The sequence below is a fragment of the Phymastichus coffea genome, unplaced genomic scaffold (assembly GCF_024137745.1).
Source record: "Phymastichus coffea isolate CEN01 unplaced genomic scaffold, Cenicafe_Pcof_1.1 PCOF00032, whole genome shotgun sequence".
Lineage (NCBI taxonomy): Eukaryota > Metazoa > Arthropoda > Insecta > Hymenoptera > Eulophidae > Phymastichus > Phymastichus coffea.
Window position 1 is genome coordinate 2256016 of NW_026706843.1, and position 12525 is coordinate 2268540.

Below are 12525 nucleotides of genomic sequence, written 5' to 3' on the forward strand. Positions count from 1 at the left end.
GGAGGTAAGGGAAAGATAAAACATAATATCTTATTTGCATTGTTACCCTTTCGTTAAATTATTATTAGGTTGAAAATATAAAACAAACTTTGTTACTCTAACACCAACGCGTGAGGATTATAACACGAAAAAGTATACAAATATTTCCTCGAATGTGCGAAGGTTGCTTTTAAAGAATGGGAAAATTAAACCCATCACAGACTATTAAAACGATGAGTGTGAGAAATTAGCTTCAGAGTACAGTGGTCTCGTTCAATCTAACTTTCATAATTCTCTTATAAAGGCAGCATCTTGCTGCTCCGCCCTTTTAGGCGCCAACTTTCAAGGCCCCTCCTTCTTATGGTTTAGTCGCCACTATCTGCATCTTTATAGTTTCTACCCTGCTATGCGTTTGTGTTTAGTCAAAGTCTTTTTTTATGTACCAACCCAATTACTTTAATATTAAATTTTAGTTCATAAAGAACTGTTATGTTTTCCTTTGTTCAATAATTTTTCTTTTCCGTTCATGTATCAGGCAACTAATTCTTATTCGAAATAAATCAGACAAGTGCTTATCTTGTAAAGATTCTCATATTTAGATTGACACTTTTTAGTTATTATTAAGGCAATTTCTTATCTAGTAACCAATTGTACTTATCATAATTTTCTTCTTTTTTAAAAAAGTAATAAGTAACTAACATTTAGTATTGCGATCAAGTGAAAAAGCACCAAATTTAAAGATGTCTTAAAACATTTGCTTTAAACATGTAGTAATAAATGTTCATTTTATTATTAAATTCAATTTATCAAATAATAATATAGAAGTCATGAACGACACACAAGTAGGTCCATCAGGAAAATTCGATCAAGGGTTGCGGTCGCGGCCCAACAGACAAATAGGTCTGCGGAAAGCACTCGTTTGAAACTTTTTGAAAACAAATAAATTCGTATGTTTGTCGGTATTTTGGTACAAAAAGCTTCTAATACACTTAACATAAAGTAATCTCAGTTGCGTAAAATTATAAATTCTTACTTCCTTTATTATAGCCAATAATGCAATAGTGTTAAGTGTTATCTCCAAAGCCTTTATTAAAAATCATACAAAATTAATTTCGATTACTTACACTACTACATAACGAATAAGATTTGCTTTCAAGGTATTTTTTGTCATATTTTTTACATTCTCATATTTTTCTACACTGTAACATAAGAATTAAAGTTAAGTATATTATTAATTCCTCATGTTAATATAGAAATAAGAATTGAAGTTAAGTATATTATTAATTTCTCATATTAATGTATAAAATTTGTAATCATTAGCTTATGAAAAAAATCATAAAATAATACTAAAAATGCCCTAAAAAATATTTATTATAGTTTCAGAAAAAGGGCTTGGTGATGACATGATGCGTGTTCTTTTTCCGAAATCGGTTCTTAAATACCTACATTCATTTCAGCATAAATGGAGCTTTAACAGTACTAAAAATCTTCTATAATTACGGTGAAATATTTTTGAAAACCCTTGTAGTTTTCTAGATAACAATGTTTCGGAGATGACGTTGAATTTTTACTCGGAAAAAAAGATATCATATATGTTGTTATCATGCAATGAAAAAATCGTTAAAAAATGTTCCCAAAAGCAGTAATCGATTAGATTTTAATCTCAACATTAATTCGGCAAAATGAAAATTGCAATAATATTCATAAATGAATTGAGCTATATGGACAAAAGTCGTAATTAGAATTTTTGGTTAAAATTTGAAATAAAATTGAAGACGATTTAATGAATTCAAATCACCCATTAAAATTGTTAGTATGTGCCTTTTGAGGTACTTCAATATATATATTTCAAAGCTCATTTATTTCGATAACGATTAAAATGATAATTTTAGCACTATAGTATTACTAAATCTGAAAATACTGTTGATTACATCGAAAAAAGGCTTCGGATAACACTTTTTCATTTTCCATTCTGAAACTATCTGATGCACACTTGTGCTTTTTTTTTCTTTTAAAAGAGAACATTTTTTGCTAAATATTCGCTGTGAAAGAAATGAAAACAATTGATAAAATAGTATTATAGACCTGGATCATTGATTTGTACGTTTCCAGTAGAATTTCCTACACACACACACACACACACACGCGTATATTGTATATTATATGTATGTACGTACGTACATGTATGTATGTATAGTTATGTATATATATATATATAAGATGGAAATTTACTGCCCTCGTAAAATATTTTTATTTTTTTTATAGGTATCCCTTCTCAATTTTCCCATTAATGAAATTGGAAGACATTTTTCCAACGCTCTATAATATATATCGAGTTACCATGTATAATACTCATATAATGTAGTGCATAAGTCCACGAGAAAGTGAATAAATATGTTTACTACAGTTTAATATTACTATCTTTGCAGGAATCAAAATACTATAATCTTCCAGTTTTTGTGATACGCAAATAATTGACGAAATCAATACTTGTAAATTTATGGTCCAGTAAATAGAATATGAAATATTCATGAACTCTGTTGTGGTTGTTACGATTTTTATTCGGGATTGGTAATGAGGAGATCAGGAAATCGATACCAGAGTGAGTTTGTATTATACCTCCAATCAATGGTTACGATGTACAAAAGTAATATTATCTGTCAAAAATTAAAAAGTGTGTTCCAAAGTAATCTGTTTACTAGATATTTCGGAAAACACATCTACGATTAGTAAATGTTAATATTATAACAAATTATTAGTATTCTGAAAAATATTTTGTCGATATTTAAGCAAACGTGCAAAAAATATATTTACATCTAAATATACTCTGGTGTCGGTTCTTAATGCTGTATTTACCGCCATTCCACGTGATGGATACGGGAATGGTCATTATGAACATGAATACTGGATTTTCCATGGCGAAATTTTATTACCAATTTTCAAAGAACTAGAACAATCATATAAATTTCTATCACTCGTACAAAATAAATATCGTTTTAATCAATTACTTCTGTTGAAATAAAAACTTTATTATTTTAAATTTGTTAAAAATTGCTTTGATTAGCAGATTTGCTAATCACCTGATATCCCTGAGTTCTACAGTGCGTACAGTGCTAAAATTGTTTTTCACTATAACTCATGAACAAAAATCGATAAACCGATAAATTAGATCTAGATTAATTATTTTTGTGTAATATTAGATAAAATTACATAAAAATAGACGCTGCCTTACTTGTAAAGATACTACATTCTACATAATGATTTAGATGTATACAAAACTACTACAGCCACACTGCTAGACGACACAGATAGCACTGTACGCACTGTAGAATTCATAGGGATATCTGGTGATTAGCAAATGTTTGACCTGTTTTGTCGACTAACTGCCGCTATTACTAATCTTTACATTTTCCTCAATTTTGGATAGAAAATCGACAAAAGGAAAATTGTTTCGTAATCCGGGAATAAGGAGCTATCATCCGCTATCGATATTATTTCTTTTCAAACAGGAGAAAAATGTTCAATGCATATTGCGCGCTTCCGAACGCCCGATTTTTTTTCGCAATTCTCTTAAAAACGGAAAATCTGGAAATAAAATTTCAAGCGGAGACTTAATCCGGAAATAAGGAGAAAACCTTTTAGCTCATGAAAACTCAAAAATATTTAAAAAAAAATTTTTTGGGCGTCGGCTTCATAAGTATGAGTAGGTCTATAGCTGGAATATCACATAACTCTACTTCAAAGTTTTTAACAGCTGCCTCTTTTCACTCTTTTTAGTTCATCTTCGTTTCTTTTGCAATCCATTTGTAACTTTCTTCAAAAACTTCACTTTCATCATGAAATAAATATTCGGTATACACATCGAAAACATTCGCCTGTCAGTAGGTACTTTGAACTGACTGCGTGCTCTGCTTTCCGAAGCTCAAGACACACTCAAAATGTTTGCTTACATGCAGACAAATGAAATGACCTACGATCAGCACTTACACCAGTTCAAAAATAAATATATTTGTGTCGGATATAAATGAATTTATTTAAGCAATGACTATAAATAAAAAAATTTTTTTCTACGTTACACAAATTTAAAATTTTTTTTGTTCGTTCTTATCTCAATCCCATATGATATTAGTTTTAGAATCTCTTGATATATATTTTTTTAAACTACAAAATAAAGTTGGCAGGTATTTTCAAGTATTTATCTGTTATACTTTACGTGTGCAAATAAAAAAACTAATTTTTTCTATCGAGTGGACAATAGAGTACTCACATTTTGAATCTCTCTAACTTTTTACCTAAAAGTCGCACATTAAAAAATAAAGCAGATTTAGTTTTAGCAGATAGAGTTTCTTAAAAAGTAACGAAAAAAAAAATTACATTCAGTTATCGAAAAAGTTATTTTTTTAATTCGACTAAAACCGACTTTTTTTTAAATATTGAAAAATGCAGTTTCCTTTACATTTAAACTGATTTTTTCACTCTGAGACTAGGCACACTTAAGAAAACTATTTCTTTGTAATAAACAAGCCTAGACTATAGTAAAATAATTTTATTAGATTTTTTGAAAACGACTTATTTTTATAATGGCCTTAAGAAAAAAAATTATGTCACAGTTCTTTTTAAAATTAACCAATAATTAGAATATTCCATTTTTTCTCGTAAGTTATATATATATATAACACTTGACCATAACATGAATAGAGTAATCTTATTTTATGATTATATTCCCTTCTAGAAAATATTTTTTAATATTGTGAAACACTTCCAGGTGATGCTCAAATATAGCGGTTTCCCGAAAGTTAAAAGTTTTGTGGATTTCTTCCTATATGTATCGTAACGGGGTAGATACCGTTTAATTATTTTTATTCGCGCGGATTCATTGGAGGGCGAATGTAATCATCTATGCTCAATACGTAATCCGGAGAGCATGGGGAAACAGGCGTCAGTCAACCAATAGATCTACTAATCTAAGAATGTGAGTAGAAGCAATATGGAATAAACGAATCAAAAGCACTTGTTAACAACTTGAACGAAATCTTTTATTACCCATCAAAAATTACACTGAATCGGCCCGCTTGTTTATGTTGAAATCGGCGCTCGGTCATCGAGGACACACAGTGTCGGGACGTGCTCTTTGTTAACAGAGCTGTTGCATGCACGCTTCGAATACGAGAAATTAATCGTCACTCATGCAATTGTATCGCGATCGCGAAATTAAGCTGGCCAGCTTACCTTAATATTGCAGGCGTACGAAGGAGACGATAGCGAGTCACACTGCGAGAGAACTGTTTTATTTTTGTCAACGCCGCGGATCGCGAGTTCACGCACACGTGGCTTCGCCCTCGATGGCGAAGCCTCACGCACACTCAGCCGGTCTCGTGGAAGGTGATGTTTCTCCGCCGGGTCGGGTCTCTCCTTTCGGCAGCTGTGTAACACCTTGGCAATTGCGATCGCCCCTCTAGGTCACTGGCGCGGACTATCTCCTTCCGATTTCCGATATCGGTGGCTCACGAATCGGTGGTAGTCTAATAAGCGGACGAGCCCGTTGATGGAAGAATCCTCATTTACTTGCAAACGTGATGGTGGTTAGAGCTTCACTGGTTCAATTTCAATCGCGCGCGTTCCGTCTGCTCGCGCGCCGAATTCCTTCGTTACGTTTTTCGTCTCCCCGGTAGGTGCTGCCCCCGGAGGCAGCAATTAGGTTATATTATTAGCGCTAATTTGACGTTTACCGTCACAGTATGTATATATATCTATTATACATCATATATAGGCATATCCTCAAAACTTTTAACTTTGGTAAGGGAAAGTTATTGTGTGTATCTCAAATACAAATTAAATATTACAATTGAATTTTCATTTATGAAATACTATGTTGATAATCACTGTACTATATACATATATATGTGTGTGTGTGTGTATACATATCGTCGATAATTTAGGAGGCTTGGTAAAGCATTATGCTACAGTCCATAATTTGCCTTGTTCCGAGATTGACTTAATTCAAAATGTCGAGAGCTTCGTTCATCATGTTTAGAAATACACTTCATCGATACAATTAATACTTATAAAATCAGAAGAGATTCAAAATTTTCGTAACAATAAAATAGAGAGGAACGTTGCCACGAAGTTTGACGGTCTATAGTAATGTCATATGTGGGAGTCTGAACCATCCGAAAGAGAGACCAACTGTTACAACGCTAGAACTGCTGTATATGAATGGATAGAAGTGAAGAAAAAGGAAAAGAAAGTGACGAAAGGAAAAGTAAAATGAATAAAAATTCGTCAAGAAAGGGTCGATATAATAACATACGCCACATTAAAATAAAAATTGTATCAAACAAAGTTAAAAATAAATAACAAAAGAAAAACCAAATCGAATAAAACTTTATATATTCTTTATAGAATAAGTGTAATAACATTATTTTGTTTCTTTTAAACCTTTCTTGAACAAACACCGAGAATACATTTGCAGGTTCAATTACGAATTGCATTAAATGTGAAAATATTATTTTTATTTTTCATCTCCATAATAAAGCAAAAAACGGAAGCCCCGGACTTGTATACATTTGAAGGTATTGGAACGAAGAATTTGTAAAAAAAATATAAACCAAAAAAAAGATGGCGTTTTCAAGATATATCACTTTTTTACAAGATGCACTTTTTCGAAAAAGTGCATAATCTTCGATGAAATGCACTTATGCACATCTTTAATTACATAAATTTGAAGGGCTTACATTGTATTATAATATGAAAAAGGTTTTATTTCATTGTGACTGATTCATTGTGAACAAATAGCAGAGATTCAACATTTTGTTTTCAAAATTCAGTTTTGATTTCCCATTTTACAAGTGCATTTTCAAAATGCATAATTAGTGCAACTATGCATCTGCTGAAGAAAAGAAAATATACGAACTAATCTTCGACTATCATTCGAATTAAATATAACGTTTTAATTTAGTTTTTTTTCATTAGTAAAAGCTACTACGTATATAGTCAAATTTACCGAGCTAATTTTCTGCATTCTATTTATAATAATAATTTTACTATATTTAATAACGTGGTCGTTTTTTTTCAATTTTTACTGCAGTCACAGTATATTCCACAATTACTATGTTTTGTGATAATTTTTACTATGGATGATGGCAAATTTTATAATATCAATTCTCTCAGTGTCATTATTGAAAAGACTTAAAATTAAGTTCTAGCTTCAGTGTATAGTGTCACATATGCCGCATCTTTGATATTCATTCCGTACATCACTACCGCGACCATTAATTGAAAGATAATTTTAGTACCTTTCGTATAACAAAACGAGAGCCCTTATGGTCAGCTAGTTCAAAATAATATTAGGAACGAACCATTCCTAGCCTCAGAACTTCTATTTCTGCCAACTCTTGTAACATGTATAAGAGCTATACTTTTATATTAAGTTAACGAATTAAAAGATATTCTTTGATACATATACAATATTTATAATCTCTTCATAATATAAAACTTTTATTGAAAGTAAAAGGTTGCATGAATGCTTTTTTAAGAGTTTCACTTTTTTTAAAGATTTAATAAAATTATTTATATTAAACAATTAATAAACATTAGCATTAATTATGCATAATCTCTCCGGTAATACAAATGTCAAGGCATTATTTATACATTTCAATTATATTGTTATTATATGAACACAAACATTATATGTAATAAATAAAATATTCACACATCTTATAATATTATACATGAAAAACTTGTAACGATTCTTTTTTAATATCTAGGATTAATCAACTACTAAAATTTGTTTTACAGAAATTAGTAAAATAGTAGTTAAATGGTCATCTGATATAAAATTTTTATGTCGTATAAAAATAAAAGTTTGTTCAATTTTGTTGTGCAACAGTAAATATGGTTCAGTTTTTGTAACCCACTGTGATAAGAAATAGTTTTTCATTTTTATTCATACCCTTTTTTGTACCTACTTGATCTGCTGTCGGATAGGACTGGCAAGAATGAACGTTACCAGAAATTAATATATATTATTGAAAATATTAAACTACAATTAACAAATTAGCAAATTTATAAAATAGAAGAAATTATCAAATAAAATTGCTTTTCGTTTATACTAGTATTGTCAAGAACGCTTCGTGAGCTCACATCTCGTTTATATCAATATTCAATTTCATGCTTGAATCCAATCAAAATTATTATAAAATAAACTGCATACAGAAAATACATAGTTCTCTGCTTTAACATGATTAATATTTGTCGATATTAATTTGCAGATAAAAATACAATAACGTTGGTATTCACAGATGTAGTTATTAATTCAAATTAAATAACGTAACAAATCTTTCAGAAATCGCTAAGCTATGAATAACGGTCAGTCTAACAAGTTCGTTTTTTCTTTTTCTGTATCCAAATAAATCTAATACACTTTTTTTTATAAACAAAAATATTAGAACTCAGTTTCAGGTCTCGGCTCGTTTGGACTAGTATTTTTCGCAAATTTTATTTCAAAATTTCCACTTTTAGCAATATAAGTGTTATGTTTTACATATTCATCCATGGAAATTTTGAAGTTATATTTCTATTTATAAGTTTAATTTTAAAAATTATTTCGAATAAATTTCCGCAACAAATAAACCGAAGTTAGTTCACAGTATTTTATTTATGAAATAATCTATCAACTTATGATTCTCTTCAATGTTAATAATATTTATTGGAAGTTAAATTTTATAATAGAGATATTCAATCAATTTATTTATCTTAAGGATAAATATAATTGAAAAGCATTAAAATTATTTTATCATATTATTTTAAAATTAGGCCGTCGCATGTGGATTTTTATTTACTCAATTAATGAATACAAAATTAATGTAAAACGACTTGAGATATTTATTAGTACAAATTTGCTGAACATTAAAACTACTATCATAAAAAAATTATACACACTAATTTTAATATATTTACATACACATACACACTTTCATGATGGTAACACTACTATTTCGGCAATTCGGGTCCTATTATTTATTTTAAAAAAATTATGAGTCACCGATATGCAGTGCGTGTTTTCCGAAGAGAGGCGCCTTAAAATTTTGGCCATGAAGTTGGCTACATTGATCAATGTTGTTATGACAACCATATACAGTCGCCGCACATTGATTCTGTCCACCCATTTCAAAATTTCAAGTGTCAGTTTACATATCTGGATTTTAATGAATAAATGAATAATATAACTAGTCAAAAAGTAAAGATGTGTGTATATTAGAGATGTTGAATATCGAAGGAAAAAAATGAAGGTTCAATTGAAAATCGATTGAATTGAAAGGTTGATACGTCACCGTTGGACTGTTTTTAAATAAGTAGTATTTATTTTATCCCGTTTAATATTATATAAAGAATATGCTACTTGGTGGTTCTTTTCAGGATATTATACAAGATAAATTAAGGAGAGAAGACAAGAAAATTATTAGAACTTTCTCAACCGTGATATGTTCTGGAAACAAGTGCTGGTACACATTTTATCAAGTGAATAATACCTTTATGATATGGTCTTGCACTGGATCCAGAAATGCTCATGATCAAGTCTTGAAAAGCACTTGATATACTTGGTCGAGCTTTCATTGTAGCTATATCAAAAGATATTTGTAAATTATATCACTGAATAATTTAGCTAGTAAATTACGAAAGAAAGAAAGAAATACTGGTAAAAGAGTTAAAAACTAAAGGTTGTGGATCTCTGATGATTGCGTGTATTATGCGAATAAAAAACAGAACTGAATTTAATGCTAAGATTTACTTTTATTGAAAAATGAATCAAATGAAAGGAAATTCAGCCGGCATAAAAAACCCTAGTCACAAGTAGGGGAAAAGCCATTTGAATATTGAGAATTACAAATAAAATACAAGTAAATTAACACGAATAAAACGAAGATCAAACTAAACGCAGATACAGGATTATTAATAATTTGACGCAACTAAATGACGGAACAGTGTAAAAACATGAAGGCACCGATTGACGCTAAATACGCATACGCTCAATACAACGATTGAATGGCCACTCAAATCAAATAAATGCGCACTTACCAGCCTGACATACTCTCAAATTAGTTTGTCTTTGATTGAGGAAAGTGCCTCCAGCACGTGTAGAGAACGCAGCCACAACGACTTGTTCCGCGAAGGTGGATCCCAGCTGGGCGCAATGCCGCAAGTGCGGAGACACTCCAGAGGAAGATAGGATCTTCCTCTGCTAAGGCAGCAGGCAATCCTGTCCTTAGCCCTGGTGTAGATGTCGCTGGTAATAAGTGCACGTCTGCACTCTCGCACCCACACAGATTGCACACACAAAGCAACTTCAGATCGCGAACGCAGTCGCACGCACGAATACAGTATCTATAGGTTTCCTGGCGAGCTGAACACGACGATGTTCTACGGCGAACTAAGTATTCGGACTTAGAAAAACGCAGCCATTCCTCTTTCCCTACCCTTGAGTCGCTGAATATTAACCAATCATAATTTGCGGAGGGCGGTCCTCAAGACCACCCCCCGTTGGGATTCACTCATCGCACCCTCTCTACTTCCCTCTTTTCTTAGAGAAACTAGGGTTTTCTTAGACAGCACTGCCAGTGACAACCATCTGGTTTTCCCCAAACTACACTAACAGTGCTAACGATCTGGGGTTTCCTCGAACTACACACCTTCGGCATGAGGTGCACATCTGTTAAAGAAAAACCCAGACAAATATTCTTATCTCTATGAGAGAAACGCAGATGGTACGAACAATCACTGTCACTGAACACATATCACTTGAAATATATAGATGTAATCCTTCAACTAACTTTTAGTTGGGAACCATTCCTATACAAATTTGATAGCTGCCATCAATTAAAGCTCGAACAACAACATCTGTAAAAACAAGTGCTTGTTATAACTTGATCTTAAGTATTTCTTGATCAAGTACAAGGCCCTTGATCAATTTTTACAAGCACTTGGTTTCACAACACTTTTTAATAAAATAAATATACTTATCTGAAAACAGTCCAGCGGTGAGGTTGGTAATTTGCAATTGAACCTTCACTTTTTTCCTCCGATATTCAACATGTCTAATATACACATATATTTACTTTTTAACTAGTTATATTATTATATTATTCATTTATTCATTAAAATCCAGATATGTAAACTAACACTTGAAATTTTGAAATGGGTGGACAGAATCAATATTCGGTGATTGTACATGGTTATCATAGCAACGTTGACCAACCTAGCCCACTTCACAGCTAAAATTTTAAGGGGCCCTCCCAACATTGCCACTCGAAATTTTCAGTCCCGTGACCATAGGAATTATTTCATTAGATCTAGTTGGTTTCTGTATGCGTCGGCGCTAGTCCAGTGCTGGGGTGCTATCGATATATATATAAATGTATCCGGTTATACAGAGGCTCTATACTGCAACTGCGCAATGTGCAGTTGCTACTGCGCAACCGGACTTTTGCATCTCAATAAGACCTCTGTACTAGGATCGTTTTATTTGCATGGAGCCCAGAGCTTTCGAGCTCATCAAAAAATTGTTTTCCGTTCAATTATTTAAATGATTGTAGTAATGTAAATGATAATAACAAATGATTATAATAATAAGTAAATAAGAAAAGGATTGTTGAAAAAATAGAAATAATGACTAAACAATATATATATGTAGGAAATTTGTTAATCTTTTTAAAAAAATGAAACTAGCAATAACCTATTTTCCAAAATAAATATTTACATAGAATAATGTTGATTGCGCAGTAGACAGTGGCGGTAACAAAAAAAACTATACGGTGAACAGAAAAATTGTTCGTTGTCAATTCGATAATCGGTCGAATGAGCGAGACAATATTCGCGTATAAATCTTCTGCAAAGCACACAATAAACTTTTTGGTTATTATACTGCCTCATGCAAAATATGCACGTATTCCTCATATTATAAGATCTTATACAAAAAATTTAGATAAAGTGTCTCTGTAGGTGTCGGGGTTGAAATTGAGCTCAAATTCAACATGAGTACTCATACAAATTATATAGTACAAAACAAACACACCACAATTATAAGCATCATTTTGAATAGGTCGTTTTTCAGTAATAAGTATCTTTCTCCACTTTATCATATTCAACGACAGAGCTTTATAGCGTTACAATCATTCAAATATTTTTCAAAGCAAGCGTGAGCCCACTTTGTTCAACCAGATTCTAGTAAAATGTCTGTATATGCAGGGTCAATATGGGTTTTCCTTCCAATTTTACAGTCCAACACGTACAACAACTAATAGTTTTCATAAAGTAAAGGCATGAAAATTTTCCCACGGAATTGATCCTTTAACTTTAACATTCGCCAGCTATCAGGCTTTTCTTCATGAGCTTGCGCGAACAGGTATTGGGTAGTGCCTATCAGTATCACTCACGTCTGACCATTCGTGTTTATAAATGGCACAAACTGCATCGGTAACATCTCCCTCAAGCCTTCAAGCTCCAATCTTCAGGAGCATTTTTCGGCTGCAAAGTCCGATACTCGAGAGG

At 31.7% G+C, this 12525-nt stretch overlaps 1 protein-coding gene across 1 annotated transcript in view; it reads right to left on the reverse strand.

Annotated features, from left to right (window-relative positions):
- LOC131663266 (sonic hedgehog protein) overlaps window positions 1-12525 on the reverse strand; it is a 100336-nt gene that overhangs the window by 38640 nt on the left and 49171 nt on the right. The window lies entirely within an intron of this gene.